Below are 27340 nucleotides of genomic sequence, written 5' to 3' on the forward strand. Positions count from 1 at the left end.
AGGGTCTCTTTTTAACTTAACTCTCTCTCTCTCTCTCTCTCTCTCTCTCTCTCTCTCTCTCCCCCCCCCCCTGAAAACCCTGCAAATAGGTTGGCAATCTTAGTTTCTGCGCACCAGAATTTCCACATGAGAATGTGGGGTAAGACATCAGCTGGTAGAAGGTGTCAGCGCACAAAGGTGGTTTTATGGAGATCACACCAAATTTGATTCCCACCAGATGTTCTTTCAATGATTCCCTGTAGAGATTTAATACCACCTGGTTTCTACTGAGTTTATTTGGTATACTTTTGGGTTGGGGGGGTCATACCCGGTGATGCTCAGGAGTTACTCCTGGCTCTGCACTCAAGGATCACTCCTGATGGTCTCAGGGGACCATATTGGATGCCGGGGATCAAACCTGGTTTGATTATGTACCAGATAAATGTACCGACCCACTGTATTATTTCTCTAGTTCCCTGGCTTCTGCTGTATTTAAAAGAAAAAGCAAAAGATCCAAACTCACCATTTATCTCATCATTTAGGGTCAGCCTGTTTCCAGCTTTTCCAATATATGGGACCAACCAGATGTTGCTATTTGGTAATTCGTGTTTTAAAGGTTTAGGGGGCCGGGAGGTACCACAATTGTTGGAGCACATGGCTAGATGTGTACAGCCCAGGTTCAATCTGGCAGCACATGGTCCCCCAAACATCTCCAAATGCATCTCTGGGGGCCCCCAACCACTTCTGAGTGTGGACCTCAAGGCTGTTGGCACCCTGGGGTGACCAGAGTAATTCCAGGCTCGTAGGGCCCAAGCAGCATCATAATCTTTGGCTTTTGCATTAAACCACTTCCCCATTGGTTAAAAATCACTGGTGGAGCCCTTAGACTCCTGAACACAGTTTGGGAGCCCCTCCCCCCGCAATAAACAAAATAGATAAAATTAAAATAAGAACTTTAAACACCTGTGCCTCTCCCATTGTGCTGAAAAAACTTGTGTGTTTTGGTATTTTGACAGCAGCTTTATCAGATTTGTTTGCAGGGATGAGTCACTCTTCAATATCTGGTGGTTCACACAGTCACCCCTGGAGGTCACCCCAGGGCACTCAGGCCAGAGGACAATGAACCCCCCCTGGTCAATCTGGTTGGTTCTTTCCACCTGCTTGGGAAAGTAAAGAAATTGAATGGAGAGGAGGAAGTGGAGGATCAAGGAAGCCTTCCCATCAAGGAGTCCAGTGCTAATTAGCAGGAGGAGATGTTTTGTCACTGACTCCTGAAGACAGATTCCTCAAGAAATACCCATTTATGACTGTGTTCACAGTGCTCTGCTGTGTGCTTGGAAGATTCTGGAAGAATTGGCTGCAAGCATCCATAGATGGAATGCTGATCAGGAGAGGTGAATGAATCTGATGACGGCAAGTTGCTCCCAAAGTATTTGTATGTCAAAGCAGCACATTCTACACTTTTAATACATGCCTTTGTCAGTTCTACCTGTCTAAAGCTGAAATATCTTTTCAAATAAAATATATGTTTCCAAATATTTGATCTCTTTTAGGGATACTTTCTTAATTGCCAGAGAATCTAAAAATAAAATCGGTGTCCTTGATACATGTGGTATCTTGTTTAGATAGTTAGAGTCGGAGAAAGAATGCAATTAAACTGTCAAAATGTAATTATTTCTCACATAACTTTAAAGTGACCACTTTCCTATACTTCTCATGGTTTTGGATTTGAAGGCAAGGGAAGTTACCAGGACAACTGGTAGTTAGTTTTGAAGATGTGGGGTTCTAGCCACTACTTTTAAATTACCTTACTTTAAATCACATGATGTGATGCTCAATTTTCTAGCTACTCAATGCACAGAATTCACCAGTTTCAGAGGACAGTGGGTCATTCTGATTAAATAAGTAGAAAAATCTACTCTGAACAGATGGCAATTCTATGTTCTCCCCCTACTAAGAGCTAGTGTGTGTGTGTGTGTGTGTGTGTGTGTGTGTGTGTGTGTGTACAATGGGTATATGTGTTTAGCTACTGTGGGTTTTTGCTGTATTTGTTGCTTTGGGTCTAATTATCAATACAATGTTCAGATGGCTTGTTAAACAGGATGAGCACTCATAATGGATTCTCTCAATGTGAAAATCCTCCACCCAGACTGGTTGCTGATGTGAATATCATTTATTGTGGAGAAGCTTGTTAGGTTCTGGGTACAGCCTAGCAGGCTAGACTTTGGGGAGCTGTGTCTGGGTATCACATGGTCTCTTTCTGCAATAAGCTCAGACACAAGGCCAAAGAGATACTTCAGTGGGTAAGGCATTTGTCTTGCACACGGCAGACGTGGGTTCACTCCCTGGCATCCCACGTGGTCCCCTGAGCCCACCATGAGTGATCCCTGAGTTCAGAGCCAGGGGTAATTCCTAAACGATTCCATTAGAGCTGTGTAGCCACCAAAGAGAAGATGCTGTAACTGGCTGAGTAGGCTGTTGAGATGGGGCAGGAGGGTGGACTTCAGTTCATTAAGTATCTGCCTGCCCACCAGGCCAGGTGTTCAGACTTGGCATAGAGCATGCACGCTAGAAAATTTTGGCATCAGGGAGAGGCACTGATCAGAGATGGGACAGCTCTAACCTGGTTTCTGCCCTCCTGTCTTTGGAGGAGGCACAGTCTGCAGTCTGAGCAGGGAGGAGGGGTGGCTAAGGGTGTTTCTCTAGCCATTGCTCAGTCCTAGAATCATCCTTTTTTTAAAAAAAGAGAACAGAGAATGCATGCTTAGAAGGATGCTGTGTTGCTTACAGAGTAGCACTGCACTCTAGCACTGTCCTCCTGTTGTTCATCAATTTTCTCAATTTTCTCAAGCAGGCACCAGTCTCCATTGTGAGACTTGTTGTTACTGTTTTTGGCATATTGAATATACCACGGGGAGCTTGCCAGGCTTTGCCGTGTGGGCGGAATACTCTTAGTAGTTTTCTGGGCTCTCTGAGTGGGACGGAGGAATCAAACCCAGGTCGGGTACATGCAAGGCAAATGCCCTACCTGGTGTGCTATCACTCCAGCTTACAGACTACACAGTATTTCTGTAAGCTTATAGAGTATTTCTACCAAATATGCCTGTCCTGAATGTAATTTTGGAAAACATTAAACCTCAGTTATTATTATTATTTGCTTTTTGGGGGGTCATACCCAGCGATGCTCAAGGGTTACTCTTGGCTCTGCAGTCAGGAATTACTCCTGGCTGTTCTCTGGGGACCATATGGGATGCTGGGGATCGAACCTGGGGTGACTGCATGCAAGCCAAATTCCTTACCTGCTGTACTATCGCTCCAGCCCCTCAAACCTCAGTTGAGGAGTAGTCTGCAAAAGCTTCTGTCAAAGTTTATAAATAAATAAATAAGGGCCAAAGTTTATAAGTTGACAAAATGTCAAGTTCAAGAAATGCAAAAATAAAATAAAATAAAGGTAGTAGAACTGATGTAGGCTTGGGGCAACTTCTGATAAATTTCTTGAACCTCTTGAGTCTGGGGAAGGTCCTTAGGGGGATGAGGTGCAAGAGCTACAACCTCAAGCCAAATAGCAAAGAGGGAGGAACAAGAATCACTGCGATCCCTTGGCCAGTCTGTCTGTATTCGGGGCTTCCTTCCAGAAGGCTCTTGTATTATTCTTGAAACTTCGGAAAGTTGGAAACAACCTCCAAGGAAAACTTGAAAACCTCAGAGGCTCATTGTGAGGTATTTTGGAAAAAATCAGAGAAGCACCTGGCAGCCTAAGGAAGAGAACACAGACTCACCCCTTGGAAGTAAGCGGGTCTCACTGGTTCCTTCCCAGGCCCCCAGATGTAGCGGGCACCCTGTGAATCATACACTCCCTGACCCTTCTGAGGAGTCCTGAGTTGGTCAAGGACACACCAGTTCTCCTGGCTTACTAGCCTGCTGTCTGGGGGGTGCTAGACTTGGTCCATGGGTGTGATAGATGGGGCTCTGTAGTGACCTGCAGAACTACAGGGGCCTGCATGGTCAACAGACCACACTTTTTCTGCCTGCCCTTCACCCGGGCTTCTCTGGTCCTCCCTGTTTGGAAAATCTGTTGCCAACTTTCTCTCATGGTGGGGTTAGATCCTCTAACGGCGTGCCCATACACCTTCAGACCCACTCCCTTAAGTCTAATCGCACAACGAAGACAGAATGGCAGTCCACTGGCAACCAGATACTGGTTCACGATAAGACGTGGCCAACAAGACACCAACATCAACTTCCGGGGGCAAAAGACACTGCCTACAGCCATAGTCTCACTGTTTGTTGGCTATTCGCTGAGCACAGGGCTCTGCAAAGAAACCTATCAGAGAGCAATTCCTCTTCTGCTATCTTCACTGTCTCCATTTGCAGCTTTCCCAGAGCCAGCCCCTAAAACCCACATCTGGCACACCACAGACGCTGTGCCCCAGAGCCACCAAATGCCATCGATTCCCTTGGACCCCTCCACCTCCTGGAATTCTCACCTGGTCCAGAGGAAGAGCTGTGACCATGAGGAGGGACCCCTCATCTATCATGTGGCAGGAGAGGCAACAGAATACCCATGGGGTGGGCTCAGTGGCACTGAATGACAGCTGCTGCCTACACCTCAGTGCTGTGGTCATTCTGGCATTTTAGAGGGGGTCACCCATGCAGGTTCCTCTCTCCCCCAGCCAAGATAGTTGTGTATGGATGTGTAGTGGAGCTGACCTGCCCCTGGCCCAAACTCAGACAACCGAGATGGCAGATAGAGTGTGAAAGGAAGAAAGAACTGCCATCTGCAGGCACCATCAGAATTTGATTTAGGACAGAAGAGCTGTCATTTTCCAAGATGACTTCCAATCACTTCCTGCTAACACTGAGCTGGGAACAGCTCCTCTTGTCGCCCCCTTGGAATAAAATGAACGCTGGAAGGACTTTCTTGGGTGTCCTTCGCAAAAAAACAGCATTGTATCATTGCAACTTTCTGCTCTTGTACCTCACAGGCACGAATGCACATGCATTAGAATGCAGGTAGCCAACGGGTCAGGGACAGCCTGTGAGCTGTGTGGCTTGACTCTTTCGTGACAGGAAAAGCAGTGCTGGCAGAGGGGGAGAGGGTGGGGATGTGGGCATGTCCTCATGGAAGAAGAGACTGCGTCACTTTCAGACCTCAGACTTCAGAAAGGGGCCTAAATAGGGACCTGCACCCCCAAACCCTGCTCAGGCTGGCAGCTCTTTGAGATTCTCCAGTGCAACTTCTCTTCCAACTAATTTAGAAGGAATGTTGACTAAAGAGAATTCGGACTCCTGGCTAAGTGCCTATAACCTGGGATGTTTTAAACAAAGTTCCCAGAGACTAGGGAGAGAGCCGAATGGCCTGGAGCACATGTTTTACCTACAGGAGGCCTGGGTTTGATCCTTGGCAATGCTAAGATTTCCTGCACGGCCAGGAGCATCCCCCAAAGACCCCCACCCCAACACTTAGCCAGTAGTCGCCCTTGAGCATTTGCAATGTAGCCTCCAAAGAAAACAAAGCAAAAACAAATAACCACCAATAGCTGTGTGACTTCAAGGAAATAACTCGGCCTCTCTGACACTTCATTCTTGTCTTTGAAAAGCGGGGAAATGATAGTGCCAATGCCATCAGATTATTGTGGCAATTGAATGAAGTCATGGAGGCCAGTAGCAATGACTGTTTGGATCTTTGTTGCTGACATTCTTGTCATGGTAGTCATTAATGACATATGTTCCTCTTCTGCACTCGGGCTTAGGTACACTGGGTCCTTTGCATGAGTGGAATTGCCTGAATGGACACACACGAACACGTGTGCTTATGTGAACATGCAGGGGTGCACCATGCGTGCACACAGAGTCTTTGCTGGAAGACTAACCCTCGCGTCGGCCACGCTGTCCACACGGCTCCGATTTCTCTTGCCCCCAGACATCTCTCCCCTTTGCACGTCATTACCTTTGATGTATCTGGTGATCACAGCCGAGTTCTTACCTCTCCTTCAACACCCTCTCCCTCCTTGCTGCCCACGCTGGCTCTCAGCAGCCCATAATCTTCTTATCACACTTCATCCGTCCCTCCCGACTGCATGCGCCACGCTTTCCTCCAGTTCCCTCCAATTTTCTTTCTGAAGCTCCCTCTCTGCCCCCGTTCTAATCTTCTCACCCACTTCATCATTTTAAATCTGGCCTCTGTAAGCCTCGCTCGTCCGCACCCTGGATGGTGCAGAAACCTGCCTTTCCACTCTCACAGCTGCCGCTCTCCAGGGTGGGTTCTGCCGGCCGACGGGGGCCCAACTTGGCCGGCACAAGGCCCCTGCTTGGATCCCACCCCACCCAACATGAGCGTTGAGGCTCATGACTCCTGAAGGAAAGCGTTTTTCCTTCCATCATTCTCTGCCAATGGGATCTCACACCATGGTGGGCTAGGCACAAGCATGATCCTAATTTTATCCGTGATGGTTCTGAGGGTCTGGAAGTCAAGGCGCTTGGTCAATGACAAAGGGGGAGTCAGGGATACTTAGCTGGGTATGGGTGGCTCTGGACCCCTTGGCCATAACCCTCAGCGAATTCTCAGGATATTGGCACAATCCAGTGGGTGGCTCTCCTCCTTATTCCCTACATGGCTCAGCCAGTTCACGAAGACCCAGAAACTCAATCTTGATGTAGTGGACCCCTGGGGGCCTGATTTTTCTTTGTTCTGCCTCTTCCTTTCTCCTGAGGGTGACTTCTCTTGAAGGACTTGAGGGATGTCCTGGAGATGAGGTCGAAAGTGGTCCAGAAGTGGCTGAAGCAATAGTGCAGGGGGTTAAGCACTTGCATAGGGCTAGTGCTGGCAGATAGGCAGCGTTGCACACGGCTGACTCCACTTTGATGCCCAACACTGCACTGGGTTCTTTGAGCACCGCCAGGAGTGATCCCTGAGTCCAGAGTCAGGAGTAAGTCCTGAGCACCTCCAGTGTGGCCCCCAAATGAAAAATAAAAACCAGTGGATCAGGAGCAAGAATTCACCCCCTCCTCCCCGAAGTGTGCTCTGCTTGGCCACTTGGCCCAATTCCCTGCGTCCAATACAAAGGCAAGAGCCCCCTTTTAGGAGTCCCCCCACGTGGGCCCTCAGGAGTGTCACTCAAACTTTTTACCTCCCTTCCCCAATGTCACTTGTGCAGTGGCACTGGTCAAGGCCCTGCGGAGAGCACCGCAGAATGATGGACAATGCACACTTGCACCTTGCTGGCCTGGAGTCAAGTCCGAACCTCACAGGCATGGGGGTTGACTCCAGGCACAGAGAAAATGGTGTCAAGTCAACATGTCCCTCCCTTTGAGAGTGAGGGAGACCCCTCAGCCCATGGGGTTCTCCTGCAGCCTCAATGAACCCCCACTGCACCCGAAGGCCTGCGTGCCTGTTGGCGCAGGTGAGGAAACTGGAAGAGAGAAATCAAGACACAGGGTGAGGTGGTAGGAGCAGGAAGGCCTGAGTGAAATCAAGTCAGGCTGGGAAGGGGCCGGGCCCCAGGGAAGAAACAATTCGGGGAGCCCAGAGATGGAGAGCTGCTCTAGATGCTCTCTGGGGTGGAGATTCAGAGTGAGAAGCTGCTTGCCAGCACTCGTTGGGCAGGGAGAGGGCAGGTAAGAGCCCTTGGTGTGACTTCCTTAGTCAGGATCCTGGCTCAGCTGGGTCCACAGGAAGGCGATTTTCCCCCTCCTCGCTGTTCTATTTTTTTGTTTTTTGGCTTTTTTGGATCACACCCAGCGATGCACAGGGGCTACTCCTGGTTCTGCACTCAGGAATCATTCCTGGTGATGCTCGAGGGAACAGATGGGGTGCTGGGAATCTAATCTAGGTCAGCTGCATGCAAAGCAAATGCCCTACCTGCTGTGCTGTCGCTCCAGCCTCCCCTTGCTGTTCTAAGGTGAGCAGAATTTACCCCTGGTCTCGCCCTCATCCCAGTGATGGGTCGGTATCAGAGATGACAGGCAAGTTGGGGGGGGGGTGGGTGGTTCTCTCCCAGGGGAGGGTACTCCTGGAAGCTTCTGGGGTAGGCAGCAGTGGAATGGGGGCTCAGGGACAGCAGGCTGGGGACAGGTTGGTTCTGTTTGAAGGCGGCCAGGGATCACCAAAACCTGGAGACGCCCTGTCAGGAGGGAGACCGCCAATCATTCAGAGTATCATGAGTCTTGCTGAGGGTCATTGATGACAGGCACCATCCTCCTAGCTCTCCCATTCCCATGCTTTGACTTCCGCATCTGTGAAATGGGGCCAGGGTTAGAGTGGCCCAGTTGAGAGTCTTGGCACAGAGCGGAAACCAGGGAAATCCAAGCGCGTTCCACTACCTTCCCCAGGATCATTCCTGTGACCAGCCTCCCAGTCAGGGTCGGGTGCATCAATGTGGAAGATGAGCTCTGGTTTGCAGACCCTTCTCTGGGCCTTGCTCTGCCTACCCCTTAGTGGGACCTTGGTGCTGGAGTTACCCCCACAGCTCCTGTTTTGCAGCTGGAGGGCAGACGGCAGGCTTCCTGAAAGTTGTGTGGGGAGAACTGAGCCGGGAGGAATGGGGTACAGGTGCAGCTCCGCCCCAGCCCAGGAGGAATGTGGTTAAGAGGATTGGGTTCTCTCAGCTCGCCTGGTCTCTGCTCCACTCACTGGTCACTGGGCGGCATCAGACACTGTATCATTTCTGTCCTCATCATGTTTTTGTAACTCAGGGGGACTGAGGGGGCCTAAGAAATGTGTGTGTGTGTGTGTGTGTGTGTGTGTGTGTGTGTGTGTGAGCGCGTGCTCACATGTGCATTTCTAGCTTGGTACCTTGCACATAAAACGCACTTAGCATGGTAGATACCATCATCTCCTATCCTCTCCCTCCTTTTCTTTTTTTTTTTTTTTTTTTTTTTTTTTTTTTTTTTTTATAATTTATTTATTTATTGAATCACTGTGGGAAAAGTTACAGAGCTTTCGGGTTTAGGTCTCAGTCATGTAGATACCGAACACATTTCCCTTTACCAATACTCATTTTTAACCCCGAACCCCAATAGACCCCCACCTCCCACCCCTCCCAATTCTTATGAGGCAGATGAGTTCTAGTTAATACTCTATCTACTTTGACTAGATAGATTATTTCGATAGAAGATGCACAATTATTGTTTAGAGTTTACGACCCACCCCCCCCCCCAATCAGACATTCTGAAACAGCGTTGTGAAATGATTTGCTTTCTACAGCTTGGTTTAAGAATAAAGTGATGTCGCGCGGCCGCAATAGCGGCCGCGCGGTTTTGAATTTCTGCTATTTTACTTATTGACCCTGGAAGAATTTCTATTAAAAGTTAGCTAGTTAAGAGATTGATTTCTGTGCCCTGGAGTCGTGGCCGTGCCGGAGAGCCGCTCGTGGGGGGCAGCTGGCGACCTCGGTGGGGCGTGGGGGACGGCCCACAAAGCCCCCCTTCCCATGAGGTCCCCGCCGCTTCCCCGAGCCCGGCTCAAACCCGCTTTCCACAAGGCTCCCGTGCGGCCGCCATCTTTCTTTCCAGAGAGGAGCGGGCGGGCTGGTCAACGCCCTTCCCCCTCCGGGCAGGCTTGGTGGCGCGGATCAACACAAGTCCATTTGCTTTTCTGCTCCAAGCGGCTGGTTCTCTGTGCTAAGTCCTTGTGCCTCCGGGGCCGTGGCCGTGCCGGAGAGCCGCTCGTGGGGGGCAGCTGGCGACCTCGGTGGGGCGTGGGGGACGGCCCACAAAGCCCCCCTTCCCATGAGGTCCCCGCCGCTTCCCCGAGCCCGGCTCAAACCCGCTTTCCACAAGGCTCCCGTGCGGCCGCCATCTTTCTTTCCAGAGAGGAGCGGGCGGGCTGGTCAACGCCCTTCCCCCTCCGGGCAGGCTTGGTGGCGCGGATCAACACAAGTCCATTTGCTTTTCTGCTCCAAGCGGCTGGTTCTCTGTGCTAAGTCCTTGTGCCTCCGGGGCCGTGGCCGTGCCGGAGAGCCGCTCGTGGGGGGCAGCTGGCGACCTCGGTGGGGCGTGGGGGACGGCCCACAAAGCCCCCCTTCCCATGAGGTCCCCGCCGCTTCCCCAAGCCCGGCTCAAACCCGCTTTCCACAAGGCTCCCGTGCGGCCGCCATCTTTCTTTCCAGAGAGGAGCGGGCGGGCCGGTCAACGCCCTTCCCCCTCCGGGCAGGCTTGGTGGCGCGGATCAACACAAGTCCATTTGCTTTTCTGCTCCAAGCGGCTGGTTCTCTGTGCTAAGTCCTTGTGCCTCCGGGGCCGTGGCCGTGCCGGAGAGCCGCTCGTGGGGGGCAGCTGGCGACCTCGGTGGGGCGTGGGGGACGGCCCACAAAGCCCCCCTTCCCATGAGGTCCCCGCCGCTTCCCCGAGCCCGGCTCAAACCCGCTTTCCACAAGGCTCCCGTGCGGCCGCCATCTTTCTTTCCAGAGAGGAGCGGGCGGGCTGGTCAACGCCCTTCCCCCTCCGGGCAGGCTTGGTGGCGCGGATCAACACAAGTCCATTTGCTTTTCTGCTCCAAGCGGCTGGTTCTCTGTGCTAAGTCCTTGTGCCTCCGGGGCCGTGGCCGTGCCGGAGAGCCGCTCGTGGGGGGCAGCTGGCGACCTCGGTGGGGCGTGGGGGACGGCCCACAAAGCCCCCCTTCCCATGAGGTCCCCGCCGCTTCCCCAAGCCCGGCTCAAACCCGCTTTCCACAAGGCTCCCGTGCGGCCGCCATCTTTCTTTCCAGAGAGGAGCGGGCGGGCTGGTCAACGCCCTTCCCCCTCCGGGCAGGCTTGGTGGCGCGGATCAACACAAGTCCATTTGCTTTTCTGCTCCAAGCGGCTCCTCTCCCTCCTTTTCAATCCTCCTCTTCCTAGAAGCCCTCCACCCCCTTCCTTCCTGTGATTCAGTGAAAGGTGTACACAGGCTCCCTTGCTACTTTGGCTGGCATGCCCAGCAGTGAGTGTGCCAGTGTCCAAACTTATCTGATGATAGGAAGAGGAAGGTAAAAGGGGAGTGGGGTCTGCACTGGGGCTTGGAGTTCCTCAGATGTGAAAGCAGGCTATCAGGTGGGCTGTGTCGTGCATAGGGACAGTCACTAATCAATCACACCAGAGATGCTTTAGACTGGGACAAGAGCCCCTGACGGTCAACTTGTGGCTGTGACCAGAGCCCATGGTGATTCAGGAAGCTGATTTGAAATGATCCCTTCTGATACCCAAGGAAGAGCAAGTAATACCCAGGGCCAAGCCGAGCTGTGCTTCAGCAGTGGCTGCTTGTGAGTTCATACCTGGGGAGGTGCTCGGGGGACCAGGTAGAGTGAAGATGGAACCTGGAACTCCTCCATGCAAAGCACGTGCTCAGCCCTTTGGAGCCGCCTCTTCAGCCCATGTTTCTCTTTAAAATTCACTCAACAAACATTTACCGGGGTTCTGCTTGTGCCAGGTAGTCGAGGCAATGAAAATGCATGGGACAGCGATCCCCGACCCCCATGCTGATGCAGGCCCATAGCTAAACCATGGAACCACATCATTTCAAACATGGAATGAACACTACAGGAGACAGGAAGTAAGTGAAGACCCCGGGAAGCAGTTTTTCAGTCTTGAGGGGACCGGGGGGTGGGGGAGGGGGAGAAGTGGGGCTCGTGGCCATGGAGACCTTTGCACCAAGTGCTCCAGGTGGGATACAGGGAGTAGGAAGTGCCTTTCAAGAAAGGGAAAAACTGTGGGATTGGGTAGGGGGGAGGTGTTCCCTCTAGCTCAGGGAAGGGGAGCACTTGGGCACCAGAAGTAGCAGGTGGAAGAGGTGGGGGAGGAGGCACCTTTGGACCATGACTGGAGTCTGCATCTCAGGCTGGCTGGAGAGCAAGGCATCCCTGGGGGCATTTTAAGTGGTGGGGGGTCAGGGATGCCAATGAAGAGGGAGACCCACTCCTGGAAAATGGGGCAGAATGTTTTCTATCTCTGTGACTCTGTCTGCCTTTTCATAGTCTCCCCTGGGAAAGTGCAGGCCAGAGGTTGCCGTGAAAGTCTAGAGGTATCTGGTCCCGTCTACCCCCCAGCAAGTGGCCTGGATGGACTCTTCCACCCAGGATGGCTGAGCCCACCAGTTCGAAGGACCCTGTGCAGCCAGGTCTGCCTATGACCTGGGGTGCTACTCACTTGTGTGACCTGGTGACAGGGCCAGCCTGGGGCTGCCTCTAGTGAAGGATGTCACTTTTCGGGGGAAGTTGGAAAAAAAAACCCACATACACACAAAACAGAAGGGGCCTCGTTTGAGAGCCCCCCGCCACTTGGAATTTGCTCCCTGGCTTGAGAGCTTCTGTGGGTCTGAGATGAGATCATGAAAGCAATTGCAGAGCTCACAGTCGACTCTTAGGAATCAGCCCTTTCCCACCCCCTGTCCTTTTGTGCCCAGAAAATAGGTTTTCCAAGGCGAACAAAAACACCCCGTGTAATTAGAATGATGGGCACTTTTCAATTTGGTGAAGGCCTACATTTCAATCACTTCGGGAACACCCATTCAGGCACGATTACTGGGCTAATTATAAATCACTCCTTTTTATTCATTAGGCCCGAGTCCCCAGGGCCCCCACAAAGGTGTGTTCTGTTGGACTAATTCAAGGCCCTCTGAGCTTAGCAGACCTTCTTTGTCATTCTGGTGTTGGGGGACAGGCCCGACAGGTGTCTTATAGCTCAGCTGGGTCATATCAGGTTCTTAGGGAAAACGCTTGAATTTCAGCAAATGTGCTCGGCCTCACACCGGAGCCAGGGTGGAGGACGTGGAGGGCGGCTGGAAGTCAGCTACTCTAAATGTGAACGGATGGAATGCAGCTCGCTTTCAAGTCAGTGCAGATTGGAGTGGTCTGCGTGTTTACCGATGGAAACACCAACAGCTATGATTTCTGCAGATGAGGCTGGATTTTTCCCTTTGGATGGGCTGGATGGGGCAAGGGCGCTCAGTCGTACAATGGAGTGTGTGGGCTGATTATACTCCAAATTGCCTGCTCAATGCTATCCGATACAGGTGCTTGCATGAAAATACGTGAATTGTGTGTATGTGTGTGTGTGTTTGTGTGTGTGTGTGTGTGTATGAGTGAAATTGTAGATCCCTTGGGGTAGAAGAAAAAAATTAGCTTCCCCATAATTTTGTTTCATTTAAAAGTAATTTTTTATTTTTTATTTGTATTTTTTTTGCTTTTTGGGTCACACCTGGCTATGCACAGGGGTTAATCCTGGCTCTGCATTCAGGAATTACTCCTGGCAGTGCTCAGATGACCATATGAGATGCTGGGAATCGAACCTGGGTCGGTCACATGCAAGGCAAACACCCTACCTGCTGTACTATTACTCCAGTTCCTAAAAGTATTATTTTAGAAATGTGAATAAATATTGAACTTGAATGTTTCTATGGGGTGTAGACAAATCAATTCAAAAGAATTTTCATTGTGCGCCATTATTAAATTTAAAGGGCACGCTTTTTGAATTCAGTAAGGATTTGCACAAGAGAGTTTGATGAGCCAGGGAGGTGGCACATGGGTTCAGGCTTCTGCCGTGCAGGTGGCTAAGCCCAGATTGACTCCTAGCACTGCTTGGTTCCCTAAGCTGCCAAGAAGCACCACCCCCAAGTGCAGAGCTAGGAGTCACTCCTCTAGTTTGACCCCAAATTCCAAAAAAAGGTGTTTTGAGTTTGTGGGGTTATTTTATTTCCAACACTCCATCTTTGCAAGATCTTGCTGAAGGCTATTTCTTGATGATCACAAAAGCAATGGTATGACTGTTACAAGACTATGGTTCTAACAAGGTTGTATGGTCTGCACAGGCCTGTTCTATATGGGGGTCTAGGGGTGACATTGGGGGTATTCATGAGTGTTGGGAGGGGATCAAGAAGGCGGTCAGACAGAATCAGCTCTGGGCGGCCTGCTTTCTGCTTCTACCCCTTTCTAACTGGCACTGCTATATTATCAAAAACACTGTCCTCGTGCTTTATTTTTTATAAAATTGTTGTCTTGGGGAACCTCAGCGATCAGATTGCTCAGTTTAGCGGAACCGGTGATTGACCTTCTCTCTGGTCAAGAATGGAGAAGGGAGTTCATGATTGGCTTCTGGCTGATGATGGGAAAACTTGTTGGCATTTGGGCCCTACCTGGCAGGGCTCAGAGTAACTTCTTGCAGTATTCTTGCAATGTTGGCATGAATCCTGGGTGTCCCTTAGGGTAACTCCTGGCAGTGTTTAAGTGGCGCTGGGGGAGGGTGATCAATCTTCAACCTCCCACTTGCAAAGTCTGCACTCCAGCCCACTGAACTCCCTATCTTCCTAGTCCTGTAAACCCTCTTTTAATTAGATAAAGGCTTGCTTATTTGCAAATTATCCAAATGCAAACAAAGTAAAAGAGAAAAGAGAGAGATGTAGACCAATGGAACAGTTTACAGAGTGCAGGAGTAGACCTATACCTATATGGGGCAATTGTTTTTAACAAAGGTACAATGACAATTCAATGGAAAGAGGATGGTCTCTTCAATAAATGGCACTGACACAAATAAAAATCCATATATTAAAAATTAATCTCAGTCCAAATCTCAAATGCTACACAAAAAATGGACTCAAAACGAAACACTGATTTAAAGACAAAGTGTAAAGCTGAAAGACTTTCAGAAGATATCATAGCATCTTTGTAGTGTTAACCAAAAGCTTATGATGTGACCCAAAGCCTGACCCCATTAAATTTTTTGTTTGGTAAACTTGACCATGTGAAGATTAAGAAGTTTTGTGCATGGAAAGACAATTTTAAAAAATTCACACATAGTGAAAATATTTGCAAATCCCATGTCTAATAAAGGACTCATGTCTAAGCTCCATCCATGAACCTCTTAAACCTTAATTATGAGAAAACAAAAATATTCATCTAGCCAGAAATATTTCAATAAAAGTTTAACCAAAGAAGATACAACACAAGTAAGTTTGGAAAGAAGCTCAACATCATTAGTCATTAGGGAAATTCAAATTTAAACTACAATTTAGAAACCACAACACAAGTAGTCTGAAGGGCTAAAGCTTTTGAAACACCTGCCAAGTGTTGGCAGAAATACAGAGACTCTAAATTCCTGAGTGTTCATAGATTGATAGTGGAGTACAAAGAGATCTCACCACTTGGGCAGGATTTTAGCTGTTTGTTTCTTTCTTTCTTTTAAATAAACATGTTTATCAGGTGACTTGCAAAACCCCACTTCAAGATTTTTTAGTTTTTGCTCAGGTGAAAAAAAAAAAAGCCCTTATGTTCATGTTAAACCCTATTTGGAGAAGTTTTTAGAGGGTTATTATAATTTCTAAAGCAGAAAACAACTTGGAATATCCCCAGAGGTGGGAGATGGAGGTAATAACTCAGACAGACCCCAGATAATGGGTTTTCTGGCTATTTCAAAGGTGATACCACTGGTGGAGCCTTACAACTATCCTGATGTGCTCCTGGTGTGATGCCAAGAGTTGACACTCTCTTTTCTTCCAAACGCAGAATCTTATGAGAAAAATACCAGTCAATCCTGATTGAGAGGCCTTGTACAAAACATCTGTCCTCTACTTTTCAATTCTTGTACTTCTCAAAACTTACGAAAAATCAATAAAGCTTGAGAGTTGGTTACTCTTTTTCTGCAACAGAAAGAGGAAGAGCCACAAACATGAATGGGACATATGATGGAATGTAATTAAATTCCAAGTTTAGTTCATGGAAATTTTGGAATGAGGGTTTCTTCACAGAGACACATGTGTTGGAGTCATGGAATGACAACATGGGTGGAAATTGAACCCCAGTTCAGTATACCTAGGATCTTAGACACTTACCTTTTTTTTTGCAAAGCTATAATTTTTCCAAATTTTCAAAAGCTATCTATAGCAAAAACTCCATAAAAACTGATGACAGCTTTTCCACTGAGAGAGTGTTGGTAGGAAAAGCCAGTGGTGAGACTTATCACAGTCCAGATGGTAAGTGGCTCTGACAATGCTTCACAGATCAAGAGCTCCTGGCTTGGAGGTAAAAGTGAAGGATGGGTAATCGGGGCCAAGGTCACATCTTACAGAGGAGAAGAAATGGAAGTTTAAGGAAAATAAGTGGAAAAGTAACAATGATAAAAATAACAGAATAAGAGTTTCTTTTTTTTTGAAGAGTGAGTAAAAAATGACAAAATAGCACAGTAACCCAAGGTACTGTGCATCTGGATGTGCTGCCCCCATTGTTTCATTCATAGAAACCCTGTCTTTCATACTGTCTTTTACAGAGGTGGCAGTAGAGAGCCAGAGAGGTTAAGTCACTTATTCAGGATCACACAATTGCTTGGCTGGGCTTGAAAGGAAGAGAAAGGAGCTTATATTTATTGAGCACCTACCACAAAGAAGGCAAAAATGTGTCTCTTAAGCCTTAACTCATTTCATTCCCCCAATATTCTGTGAGACCAGAATTGTGATCCCTGAGTCACCATGAGAAACTCATGGTTTAGAAGAGGGCACTGTCATGCTACAGGCAGCTAGCAAAGCTAAGATTTGAGTTTGAGTCCTGTCTAAGGCCAATCAGATTGGCACCTTGAACCTCCATCCAGAAGGGTTCAGCTGCAGAGAGTGATACAAACACAAGGAGACAAACACAGATTGCCCAAGCTTTAGGATTGCCCGGGCAGCTGTCAATGGTCCAACAGGCAGATCATTTATTCAATCCATACCACTCCCCCACATGAGCCAATGGACATTAAAGACAGTCCATCAGCAGACAGTAGGGACATAAAGAGAAAAGGCTGGGGTATTTCACATAGCCAAACATGTGAAATACCCCAGCATGTATCTAAAAGATCCTGGACTATTCTTCCCTGGGTGCACTTTAGCCTGCCCTGTTGTCCGTTCCACTCTTTACTGATTGCAAAGTTGCAAATCCATCATATTTTAATACTTGAACTATTTTATTTAGGGGAGTATCCTAACGTTGGGGGTTTTTGTTAGGGGCACAATTTCCCACAAGGTCCCCCAGGCTCCAGCCCTACCTATATGTCCGCAGCATCTCACCTCAGGAAAGGTCATTCAGGCCCACACGAACATTAATGGGAACTTGGCCTTTTCATCGACTTTTTATTCCACCTCTAGGAAAGTTCAGCTGTCCTTATTGTATACAGCTTCTGCTAGTGTCTACTTGACAAGCAGGAAAGATGTGATTTTCCCATGATTCCCTATGACTCAGGGAGCTGATCTGGGGCTTTTTAGACCCTCAGAACAACAGAAGGACAACTATGTGTATGTATAATACAAATTTCAAAATTCCTCCACTCTCTAAAAAGCATTATTGGAGTCAGTAAGATGTTAACACAAGACCATATTAACTGAGGCTAATATCTAACGTTCCAGCCAAACTCAGACTTGTCCATGCCTGGAAGGATAGAAAACGTATTTCATATACTTAGACATATTCAAGGTGGAGGGAGTACAAAACGGTCATCTGCTTATAGTCCCCTCCCAGATGTGGTGTCGAATGGAACACATTGAAGAGGTCAGGAAAGATGGAGAGATTTAGGAACAATACAGCTTTGTGGTCGGCTCTATTTTCTCTTGACAACGTAAAATATAGATTGAGAAAAACTAAAATCCCTCCTCTTGGGTTTTATAGCTTAAATGCATAAATTCTTTACATTCATTAGAAAGCGAGGTACTATCTGCACCCACTTGAAAAGATAGCATCCCCAGGGACAGATACAAGAATATTAAAAAAAAATCCTGATCAAAGAAATATTGCTTCTTTCCTCCTTGCATTGAGCAGATGTGCAATGTGTCCAGAGCCAGAGCGAAAGAAATTCCTGAGTGATTTATTTGATGAACCTAGTTTTAACTGGGGTTATTGCATGCCTGATAGCATGACGGGGGTTATTAGTTTCTCGTTGAAAATGACCAGAGAGAGGCCCATTCACTTCATCAATATGATCCATTTATAGGTTGGCGGGGAAGCGACAGGATACAACCGCAGCTCTGTGTCTTGGAGTTATTTCTCTATTAGACGGCTTGCTGTCTTGATCATGAAAACCTCTGGCTATTTAAGAAAACCCAGACCAGAGAGCTGTGTCTGTTCCACCCCAGCATTTAAGACATTAAAAGCAGATGCATCACTTTGAAAAATCAATCTTTGACTCAAAAACCTCATTGCTAACAGAAAAAAACATGAAAGCTTCATTTGCCATTGAAAAGTAAAAACAAAAAAACAAAACAAAACTCTACTTTTTGCTGGAAGAAGGTTGACTTTTTCTAAAAACAAAAAACCAGCAAACAAAAAAGACATATAATTCAGGGGTACACAGACTTCAAAGAGCATGAAAATGATTATTTTTTAATTGGGGAGAGGAAGAATCTCTGGCTATTTGACAAAACCAATTTTTCCCCCAAATAAACTTATTAGGATCTCTCCACCAAGTTAACCTATATGTTGAGTCCATCCTCCTATTTTCAAAAAAAATGACAGTTTCACATACACACATTTTAAGTAGCAGATAAATTGACCCAGAAGACAATCTCACAAAGAAGCAGTGATTTCTGTGAGAGAGCATCCAGAATTCTCTTCACACAGACAGAAGACACGGCAGGATGAGTCGGGCTGGTCCAGAGATGCTGGTGGGCACAGCAGGCAAATCTGGGCAAATCTGAGCCCCACCACACTGAGGCTAGAGCAGAGAACTTCTTCCTCTGATTTTATTTTTCTAATTCCATACTGCTTTCAAAGCGCTTCTAGCCCGAGCAGTACTAGTAAACACAGAGATAAGAAGTAGTCACACCGTTTATTAAGTATATACCAGATGCTGGCTCTCTGCTCTGCTGGCCGGCAGAATGCAGGAGTGTGTTGGTCCTTTGACTCAGCATCTCAGCCCCAGCCATCCGTGCTGCCTCCTTCTGATGCGGCTTGGGTGGCTGTGAATTCTATCTTTGCCCTCTGTTCCCAGGGCGCTTTTCTGTCTTTTGATCCATCACACTCACCACTCTGACAAAGAGGGCAGCTGGGATGCCTCTTTCTAAACCAATGAAGACTTCTAGTTTCAAAAATTTGTTTTCAAACATAGGAGAGGGTGAGGATTCAAGCAGTTTGGACATGTGTAATGCTAATAACTGTGGGTGACAGAATGCAGGAGCCTTGACACAGGTGAGGACCTTTCATTATGGGAGTCAGGGAAATCATTCTTGGAGGAGAATGCTGTCTTGGCAGGGTCTGAGGAAGAGGCAGCAGCCTGCCAGAGGGCCCTTACATAGGTTACCAGTTATAAAGGATTTTTTAAAAACCAGAAATGGTCATTTATAAAAGGCCCCACACATTCTTTTTTGCCTTATGATATGAAATATACGTATATATAATTATCACACACATTTATCATCATCAGGTGATATTTATATATTGGATTCCCCCTGTCTTGTGGACAAAGGATGTACCACTTAATAATAAAATTAAAAGAGTCAATAGGCCTTGCAAGACACATTTTTTTTTAACAATTGTGGTTTTGCTGGATGCTGAAGGAAAATGATAAGTAGTTGAAAATCAGCACTCTTGTGTAAGGAAAGGGCAGTATAAATTCTTCCTTATTGGAAAAACAACACTGACCACAGCTGCTTAAAAAGAGCCCCCCTGGGCTCCTTTGTGGATGTCCTTTATGGTGAAAATCTTAAACTTGAGCTTAGAAATTTGCTTCTCATGCACCACACTGAAGCAGTGAGAACTGGAAACGCAAGTTCCAATGCTCTTTCTAGTCCTGGGGATATTGTTTTATTCTCCGAGATCTTTGCTGGAAATTTCTCAAGATGGTAGGGAACAGAATGTTTATACCAAAGTCCACTTGTCTCCAATTTCTGCAACCCCAGTTATCAGGGATCTGGGACTCCAGCTTTGCAAGGTGTGCTAAGGGGACCAGAGAGAAGAGGCAGTCGGCTTGCTGCTTGCCTGCTCAGGGCGTGCTTCACCCCCCAACCGGTGTCAGCCTCTCCTTCTAGGGCTGCTCTGGGCAAAAGAACCAGCTGCTGAAATGGTTTCTAAGTCTCTCGTGTTAGCAGGAGAGGGGAACCGAAGGTCGGATGCGCTTTGTCCCTTCAGATGGCAAGAGCATGGAAAGCCCAGGTGGAAATCTATTTAGAGCAGCTGATTTCTAAGTGTCTCACTGCCGTCGGCCATACGGTAGATAATCACCTCCCTGCGTTTGCCTTCCAAGAGCAAGATCATCTAAAAGGAAAGAGACAAGAAAAGAAAATTGGGGCCGGATTTAAGCTTGTTTCCATTTCTCTAGGCAGGAACAGGCCAATTTCTCTGCCCTTTTGGTCTCCTAGGTTTGGGTAGCATGAGATTTCAGTGCAGTGAGCTTTGTTGATGGGGCAGAGGTTCAGCAAACAATTTTCATCTCTGCTCAGAGAGGAAGAAATGAAGGTGACTTCAAAACTCTCCAAAAGGGTAAGTGCTGTTGGTAACATGGCACCAACTAGGTCATGTCTGCTTTGAGTTTGATAGGAATTACATTTTAGTTAAGTATTTAAGAATTATAGGTCAATTAAAAGTAGCTTTTCTATTGATGACATGCAGATGATTTTTCCCCCACAGACATATAAAGTGTCTCTTTAAAAAAAATCATTTATTTTCCAAAACTGCAGATTGACTTAGAGGATCTTTTTGTTATTATTTTGCATAAGTAAATAATGTAGAGGAATTTTCTACTTGTAACAGAAACTTTTACCTGACCAGTTACTATTTTTTTATTCGGGAATAATTCCCCAGAACATCTCAGTCATTTGCACACTAACACACTAAATACCCCTCAGCAGAGGAAGAATTGGACTTTTATTGCTGCCTGGCCACTTGACTGGCCTGATGTAAAGAATGCAGAAAGGAAAAATGATTGTTTTGTTGTTTTCTAGATAATGTCAGACATGATGGCTGACCAATCTCAGCCTTTTAGCAGCAAATAAAAAAAAAATTTTTTTTAAACTCCTCCTCTGTATATTAGATCTGGCCCTGAGGGTTATTTTGTTAAAAGGCTTTAGTCTAGAATCAGCTTCTCCTTCCTCCTGCTGCCTTCCTTTCAGTTTGCTTAGATAAAAAGGTTTTTGTTTTTGTTGTTTTTTTCAGCCTATTCCATTTGCACTTGTGAATGATAATGAATTGGCACTCTTAGGGGAACTTGAACTTCTTGGATAAAAGATGTGTGCCATGTTTAAGTCGTTAGCATTGACATGAGTCTCTTCAGAGCCCAGCCCTATTAACTTGGTTATTCAGTCACTGTTTATTGTCATAGCCTGTCACAGGGCTTACCGGCAGAAGGTCAGATCAGGAGGAACCCCAGTGACACAGAGAGAGTGATCTTCTTCCCATGAATTAACGGCTGTCATTTGCTCTCATTTTGGAATGGGAGCTACAAAATGCCTCTGACCTTCACACCAGGAACATTCTTTTCAAGTTTTGTGAAAAACTCCAAACTAGGGTAGGTACCAGTGTCCTTAAAAATGTCCCTTTGAGAAATTCTGCAGCTAGTTTTAAGAAGGAAGAGTAAAACATACTAAGAGATGTCCCGGGCTTGTAATTTCAGCTTTTATTTATTAGAGTGAAAAATTGACATCAAACTAAATATCCAACCATCGGGGAGTATCTACACAAATGGCATTACCATACGTAATTTTCCAGGATTCAGATCCATACCTTCAAATCATATTTACTAGTATAGGAAACAACCTGGACCCATCGCTAAGTCAAGGCTACAGTTTGGGGACCTGACCTTGAGACATCCCTGTTTCTGTAAATAGAACCAATAAAGCTTCACCAACGCTTACCACCATGGGGGGTATTATTTTTCTTCATTAGTTATACTCTGCTGGATTTCCTAAAATCCTCCCAACAACACGTAGCTCATTGATGACTGAAAATAAATGCAAGACGGGGAGGGGACGGTGTCAGAAGATGGTTTTGTTTTTACACCAACAGGGATGAGAGCCCCAGGTGTAGTACTTGCCAGGCCACTTGTCACCCTGACTCTGGGCCCAGTCTTCCTGGGCCTGGACCTCGTTGTCCGAAGCAAGTCCCTTCTCCTGCATGTGCAGCACCCAGCCTCTACTCAGCTCCCCTAAGCTGGCGGAAGGTCACGCTATTAATGATAGACAATAATTGTCTCTGCTCCCAAGCAGACATCAGTCACTCCGCTGGTGGACTCTATGTCACTCTCATTTATCACGCCCGGATTTTCAGAAGCGTCTCAGCGGGCAGCTTTGCCCGCCTGTCTTTGAACGCCAGCCGACCTAACTGGCCCTGGTAGAGAAATAAAATAGAATAATTACCTATGGAATCCTGCAGGACGCCGGGCAGACCCAGGGCACGTGGAGGCGTCCTCCCGGGAGCCTGTGGGCCCTGTTCCCTCTTGGGAGCAGCGGGCAGCGCTCACAGCCTCCCAGTGACCCGTGTGGTCGGCGGTGGGAAATGATGTCATTTGCAAGCCAGCTTTCAGCTGTGATATTTTATAATTGTTAAGATGAAAACCCGATAATCCTCTTCCCCCTTCACATACACGGCCATCCATCTTTAAACCTGTGATAATTCCTAAAACCTGCCGCTTAATAAACTAACAAACCGCAGGCCGATGTGATTTGACGGGGCGTCAATCTTTGATCAGCCAAGCTGAAATGGGTCTGATAAGGGACCGCCCCTGCTCTCCGGGATCCCCACTTGAGTGGGTTATTGCTGTTTCCTCCCGGTCCTCGAGTGCCAAATAAGCAGAAGTCTTCTCGAGCTTCTTATCTCTTTCACTTTCTTCTCGAGATCTCTGTCGCTTTAATCCGGCATGTCTGCTGCTGGTTAACAAGGAAATCCTATGTCAATTATCGCCAACAACTTCCCGCTGCGCAGCAGTGGGGAATCAAAGCGTTTGAGAGCCTTTTCACACCAGAGAGTGGTGCAGGGCCTAATTAAATGGCCCTCATATCCTGCGGGCCCGGAGAGGCCACATGATAGATAGCTAATGAAAGATAGCCTAATTTTTCTAACAACTGTGGGGAGGCTAGTGAGTGGCCCAGGCCGCTGGGTTGCAGGTGCGTCCCTGGGCAGGACTGCACCAGGCTTCCCTCCCCCACGCTTCTCTCCACTGTCCCCCTCCCCACCACCCCAATTTGTGCTAAATTTAGGGTGCCTCTGGTCAGCACCGACCATCTGAATGACAAGGGAGCCCCACATTGGGGAAGACGGTTCTTCCTACCGTTGTTCTTACAGATCTGCAGATTACAGGTCTGCAGGAAGAGTCCCCGGAACTGGAAGTCCACGACTCAGGGAGACACCAGACATGGGGATTCATTCACCGGGCTCCCACCCCTCTACCCCAAGGGGTTCTCAGCCTATACTATTCCAGAAAGAACAATCATTTTGGAGAGGAAGGAGTTAGAGTACAAGGGTTAGCAGCTGACAGATTGTGGTGGTTCCCTTATATGCGGTCCCTAAGAACCACCAGCGATTGAGTACAGAGCCAGGAGCAAACCTTGAGCACAGAGGATGTGCCCCCCACCGCCCCCCACCCCACGCACCCAAATAGCTTTATCAGATCAGTGTAAATCATTCCCTTCAAATGACTTCTTTCTGCTGGAGACACAAAATACATACATTAAAGGTGGATTTATCATACATATAGTATATCGTGTGTATAGTTGTGAAAAATAACTTCGTACCTCTCATTTTCTCTGGTCATTTTTATCTAGAGCAGCAATGCTCCAAGTTTCCGGGGCAAGCCACTTCATCAGGGAGGCTGGCAGAAATGCAGATGTGCCGCTCCTGCTCCAGAAATGCTGAATCAACACTCAAAGCGGGAGACCGGTGGCTTGGATTTAACGAGCCCTCTGGGTGATTTGGAGGCTACGCCACATTTGAGAACCACTGATCTGGGCCATGTTCCAGAAACTAGATGCCCTTGTGGGTTGTTAATCAAAAATACCACCATTTGTTTTCAGATTTGTATCACGGGCACCCTGACTTTAGCCCAACCTGGATGTCTCTCTCCCTTTTGGGTCCAAGGCTGGAATCCTTTTCCAGGTACTGAATCTTGGTTTCGTACCTTACTATCTGAGGGACTTTGTTTCACTGGAGGAGAGGAGTGAGGAAGAGTGGGTACATCCACTGAAATATTTAAATGTATTTTCTAGACTCGTGATTCTTAGGAGTTGAGATATTTTTTAAGGTGCCAAAGAGAACCCTCTGTTGCCTTTTGTGTTATTCATCAACAGTATTTACTTCCTGCAATATTTCATAAGGAGACATTTAATAAAATGATCGTAAGAAAATAACAAGGACAGTTTCAAAATGGGGCTGGAGCGATAGCACAGCGGGTAGAACGTTTGCCTTGCACGTGGCTGACCCGAGTTGGATTCCTCCGCCCCTCTTGGAGAGCCCGGCAAGCTACTGAGAGTATCTTGCCCGCACAGCAAAGCCTCCAAGCTACCCATGAGGTATTTGATATGCCAAAGATAGTAATAAGTCTCACAATGTTACTGGGCCCACATGAGCAAATTGATGAACAACGGGAGGGCAGTGACAGTGACAGTGATTGTTTCCAAATAAAAACCAAAATTTTACTTGAGTTTTTGTTTTTGATTTTCTTCTTAGAAAACATTTTTTGGTATAGAGGCTAGAGAGATAGTATGGGGGTTATGGAGTTTTGGTATAGGGGTTACAGAGATAGTACAGGAGTTAAGGGGCTTTGGTTTATGGGGCTAGAGAGATAGTACATGGGATAAGGAGTCTGTTTTGAATGTGACTGACATCGGCTGAATCCCAAGCACCATATATGGCGCTGCCAGGAGTAAATTCTGAGCAACCCAGCCGTGACCCAAACCCACCCTAAATCACCCTATCCTCCCAAATTCTACATTTTTAAATTTATTGAGGCCATATTTGTCTATAAAAGTGTAAATGTTTGTATGTTTTAGGGGTACATTGTACCACAACTATCACCGAAGTGTCCACGTTCCTCAACATGGGCCACAGGCCCTTCTGCTCTGCACCCCCACCCCGACCGCCCCGACCCTCTCTACCTTGGTAACCTCAGTGCTGTGTTCAGAATCTAAAGTGTGTTCTCTTTGGACACTTTCTATTACTGCTTTGTTTGGTTTGGTTGGTTTTGAGGCCACACTTAGCCACACTTAGTGTGCAAGGCTTAGTCCTGGCTCTGCGCGTAGGGAGCACTTCTGGTGGTGCTGAAGTTCTAATCCATGCAGCCTACACGCAAAGCAAGCATCCTATCCGCCACACTCTCTCTGTGACCCTGGGTTATTTCTCTGTATACTCCCTGAATGAAATTAGCCAGAGTTTGTCTTGGTCCTTAGAACTGATTAATTTCCATTTTTAGCTGAAGATTTGTGAGTTCTTTGCCAGCAGATGCTTGCCTGGCTCACGGAGATCTAGAAATGACTTTGATTTAGGAAAGGGGACAAGTAACCCCAAATGAGTGATTTTAACCTTGACTGCATGTTAATGTCATCTGGAGGAGTTTTAAACACCACTCTCAGCTCTACACATATACCCAGCAGGGACTCTACTTTAATTGGTCTAGTTAGGTTTGGGATGCAGATGTCAGATTTTTTATTTTTTTAACTGAGAACCCCCAGTCTCTAACATTTGTAAATCATCTTGCACTCAGAGTTTCCCAAACTTTCCTGTGCACAAGCTGGCCCTGGGGTCTTGTTCAAGTGCAGAGGCTACGCCTGGCTGGTCATGACTCTGAATTCTTCAAGGCCAAGATGGGCAATCTAGGTGGTCCCAAGAGCACACTTAATGGCAAAGCCCACCAAACTCTCACCTCTGGGGAGTTCTAGAACTTGGCATGAAGTCAAGACCTGCCTCTACCACAAGTTACTATCCCCAATCCTGATTCCTCAGAAATGGACCTCCCCATGTCCATCAGGCTGGGAAGGATTTTGGGGACTGATCTGGCCCCAATCTGGTCTGGGGTCCAAGAGGGAGCCGTTGACTCATTGGCGTAATGTCTTTTCTTGAGTAACTAACTCCGGTCTGCATATTCAAGGTGGTCTTGGGTCTTCAGTGGCCAAGTGAGAGGCCCAGATTTTATAGAGACTCAGAGTGAGGTGGAGGACAGAGAGAGGAGACTAACAGGATATGGATAAAACCTGCTCCCTACTCATTACCCAAATCTCCTTCACTCTGCCCTATACATTTTCTGTCTAGAATTAACAGTAGCTGGGTGTTGACTTCTGGCATGACAGAAGTGATTTGGGTCAGATGTTCGGCCTCCTGAGATAAGTTTGCCTGGACTCATTCTAATGGTGAAAGACGTATACAGAGAAAGTGACATGAGAACTTATGTGGTCTGTTGAGACACAGGCTCCAAGCAGGACTACTTCTATTGCATCTAATTGGCTAAAGCAAGTCCCACAGAGCCAGGCCCAGACCCAAAGGGTGAGGAAATGGACTCCTTCCCTTCACGGGAAGAAACAGTCAAAGGGAACAGCAGCAGTTTCGCAAATAGTCTTCTACAGTCTCTGCTTCACAGGGATCTCTTAAGGCTTCACAAATAATAATAACTGGGGTCAGAGTGATGGTACGGTGGGTAGGGCATTTGCCTTGCACGCGGCCGACCCAGGTTCAATCTCCAGCATTCCATTTGGTCCCTTGAGCACTGCCAGGAGTAATTCCTGAGTGCAGAGCCAGGAGCAACCCCTGAGCATCACTGGGTGTGGCTCAAAAAAGCAAAACAAACAAACAAACAAACCAAAAACTAAAAACAAAACCTCAAATGATAACAACAAATCCTATTTAACAATGATGTTAATGTAGATTTGGTCATTGTCTCCAATTTATGGAAGCATGTACTGAACCACATGTCTTAGGCTTTATCATCCCAAAGTTGTACATCACTGATATGGAGCAGTTTGGGAAGAGCTGACCGGGGCACTACCTGGAACAGTGATATAAATGTATATGAAAGCCTTCTGTACTTGTTTTGTAATTTTTCATGTACCTTAAACTATTTCCACATAAAAAGTTACTTTACAAATGTGCGTCATTCAGGTACTTAGCTAATGCTCTGTACAATTGTAAAAAACTGAGTGTACAGCCCAGTCACTCTATGGCAGTGGGCGTACAGGAACCTTGAGCTTCCTCTGGCAAGGCTCACTCTCCATTTAAAAGAGCAAATATACAAATTCCTATGGGCAGTTCCTCAAAGAGCCTCAGAAATGCCTCCTCAGACCTGCCAGGAGAGAGGGTAGGATGGGATCATAGGGATTCTCCTAATTAGGGCAGGCTCTACAGTTCTAGAGAAAAGGATGTGTTTCAGGATGTCTGCTTTGGTAAGATTTCATCCTAGGAAATCTTTCTCAGATCTCCAAGATCCCTGAGGAGTAGCAGCTTGGAACCAGGAAAACTGTT

This window comes from Sorex fumeus, unplaced genomic scaffold (assembly GCF_029834395.1).
Source record: "Sorex fumeus unplaced genomic scaffold, SorFum_2.1 ptg000043l, whole genome shotgun sequence".
Taxonomy (NCBI): domain Eukaryota; kingdom Metazoa; phylum Chordata; class Mammalia; order Eulipotyphla; family Soricidae; genus Sorex; species Sorex fumeus.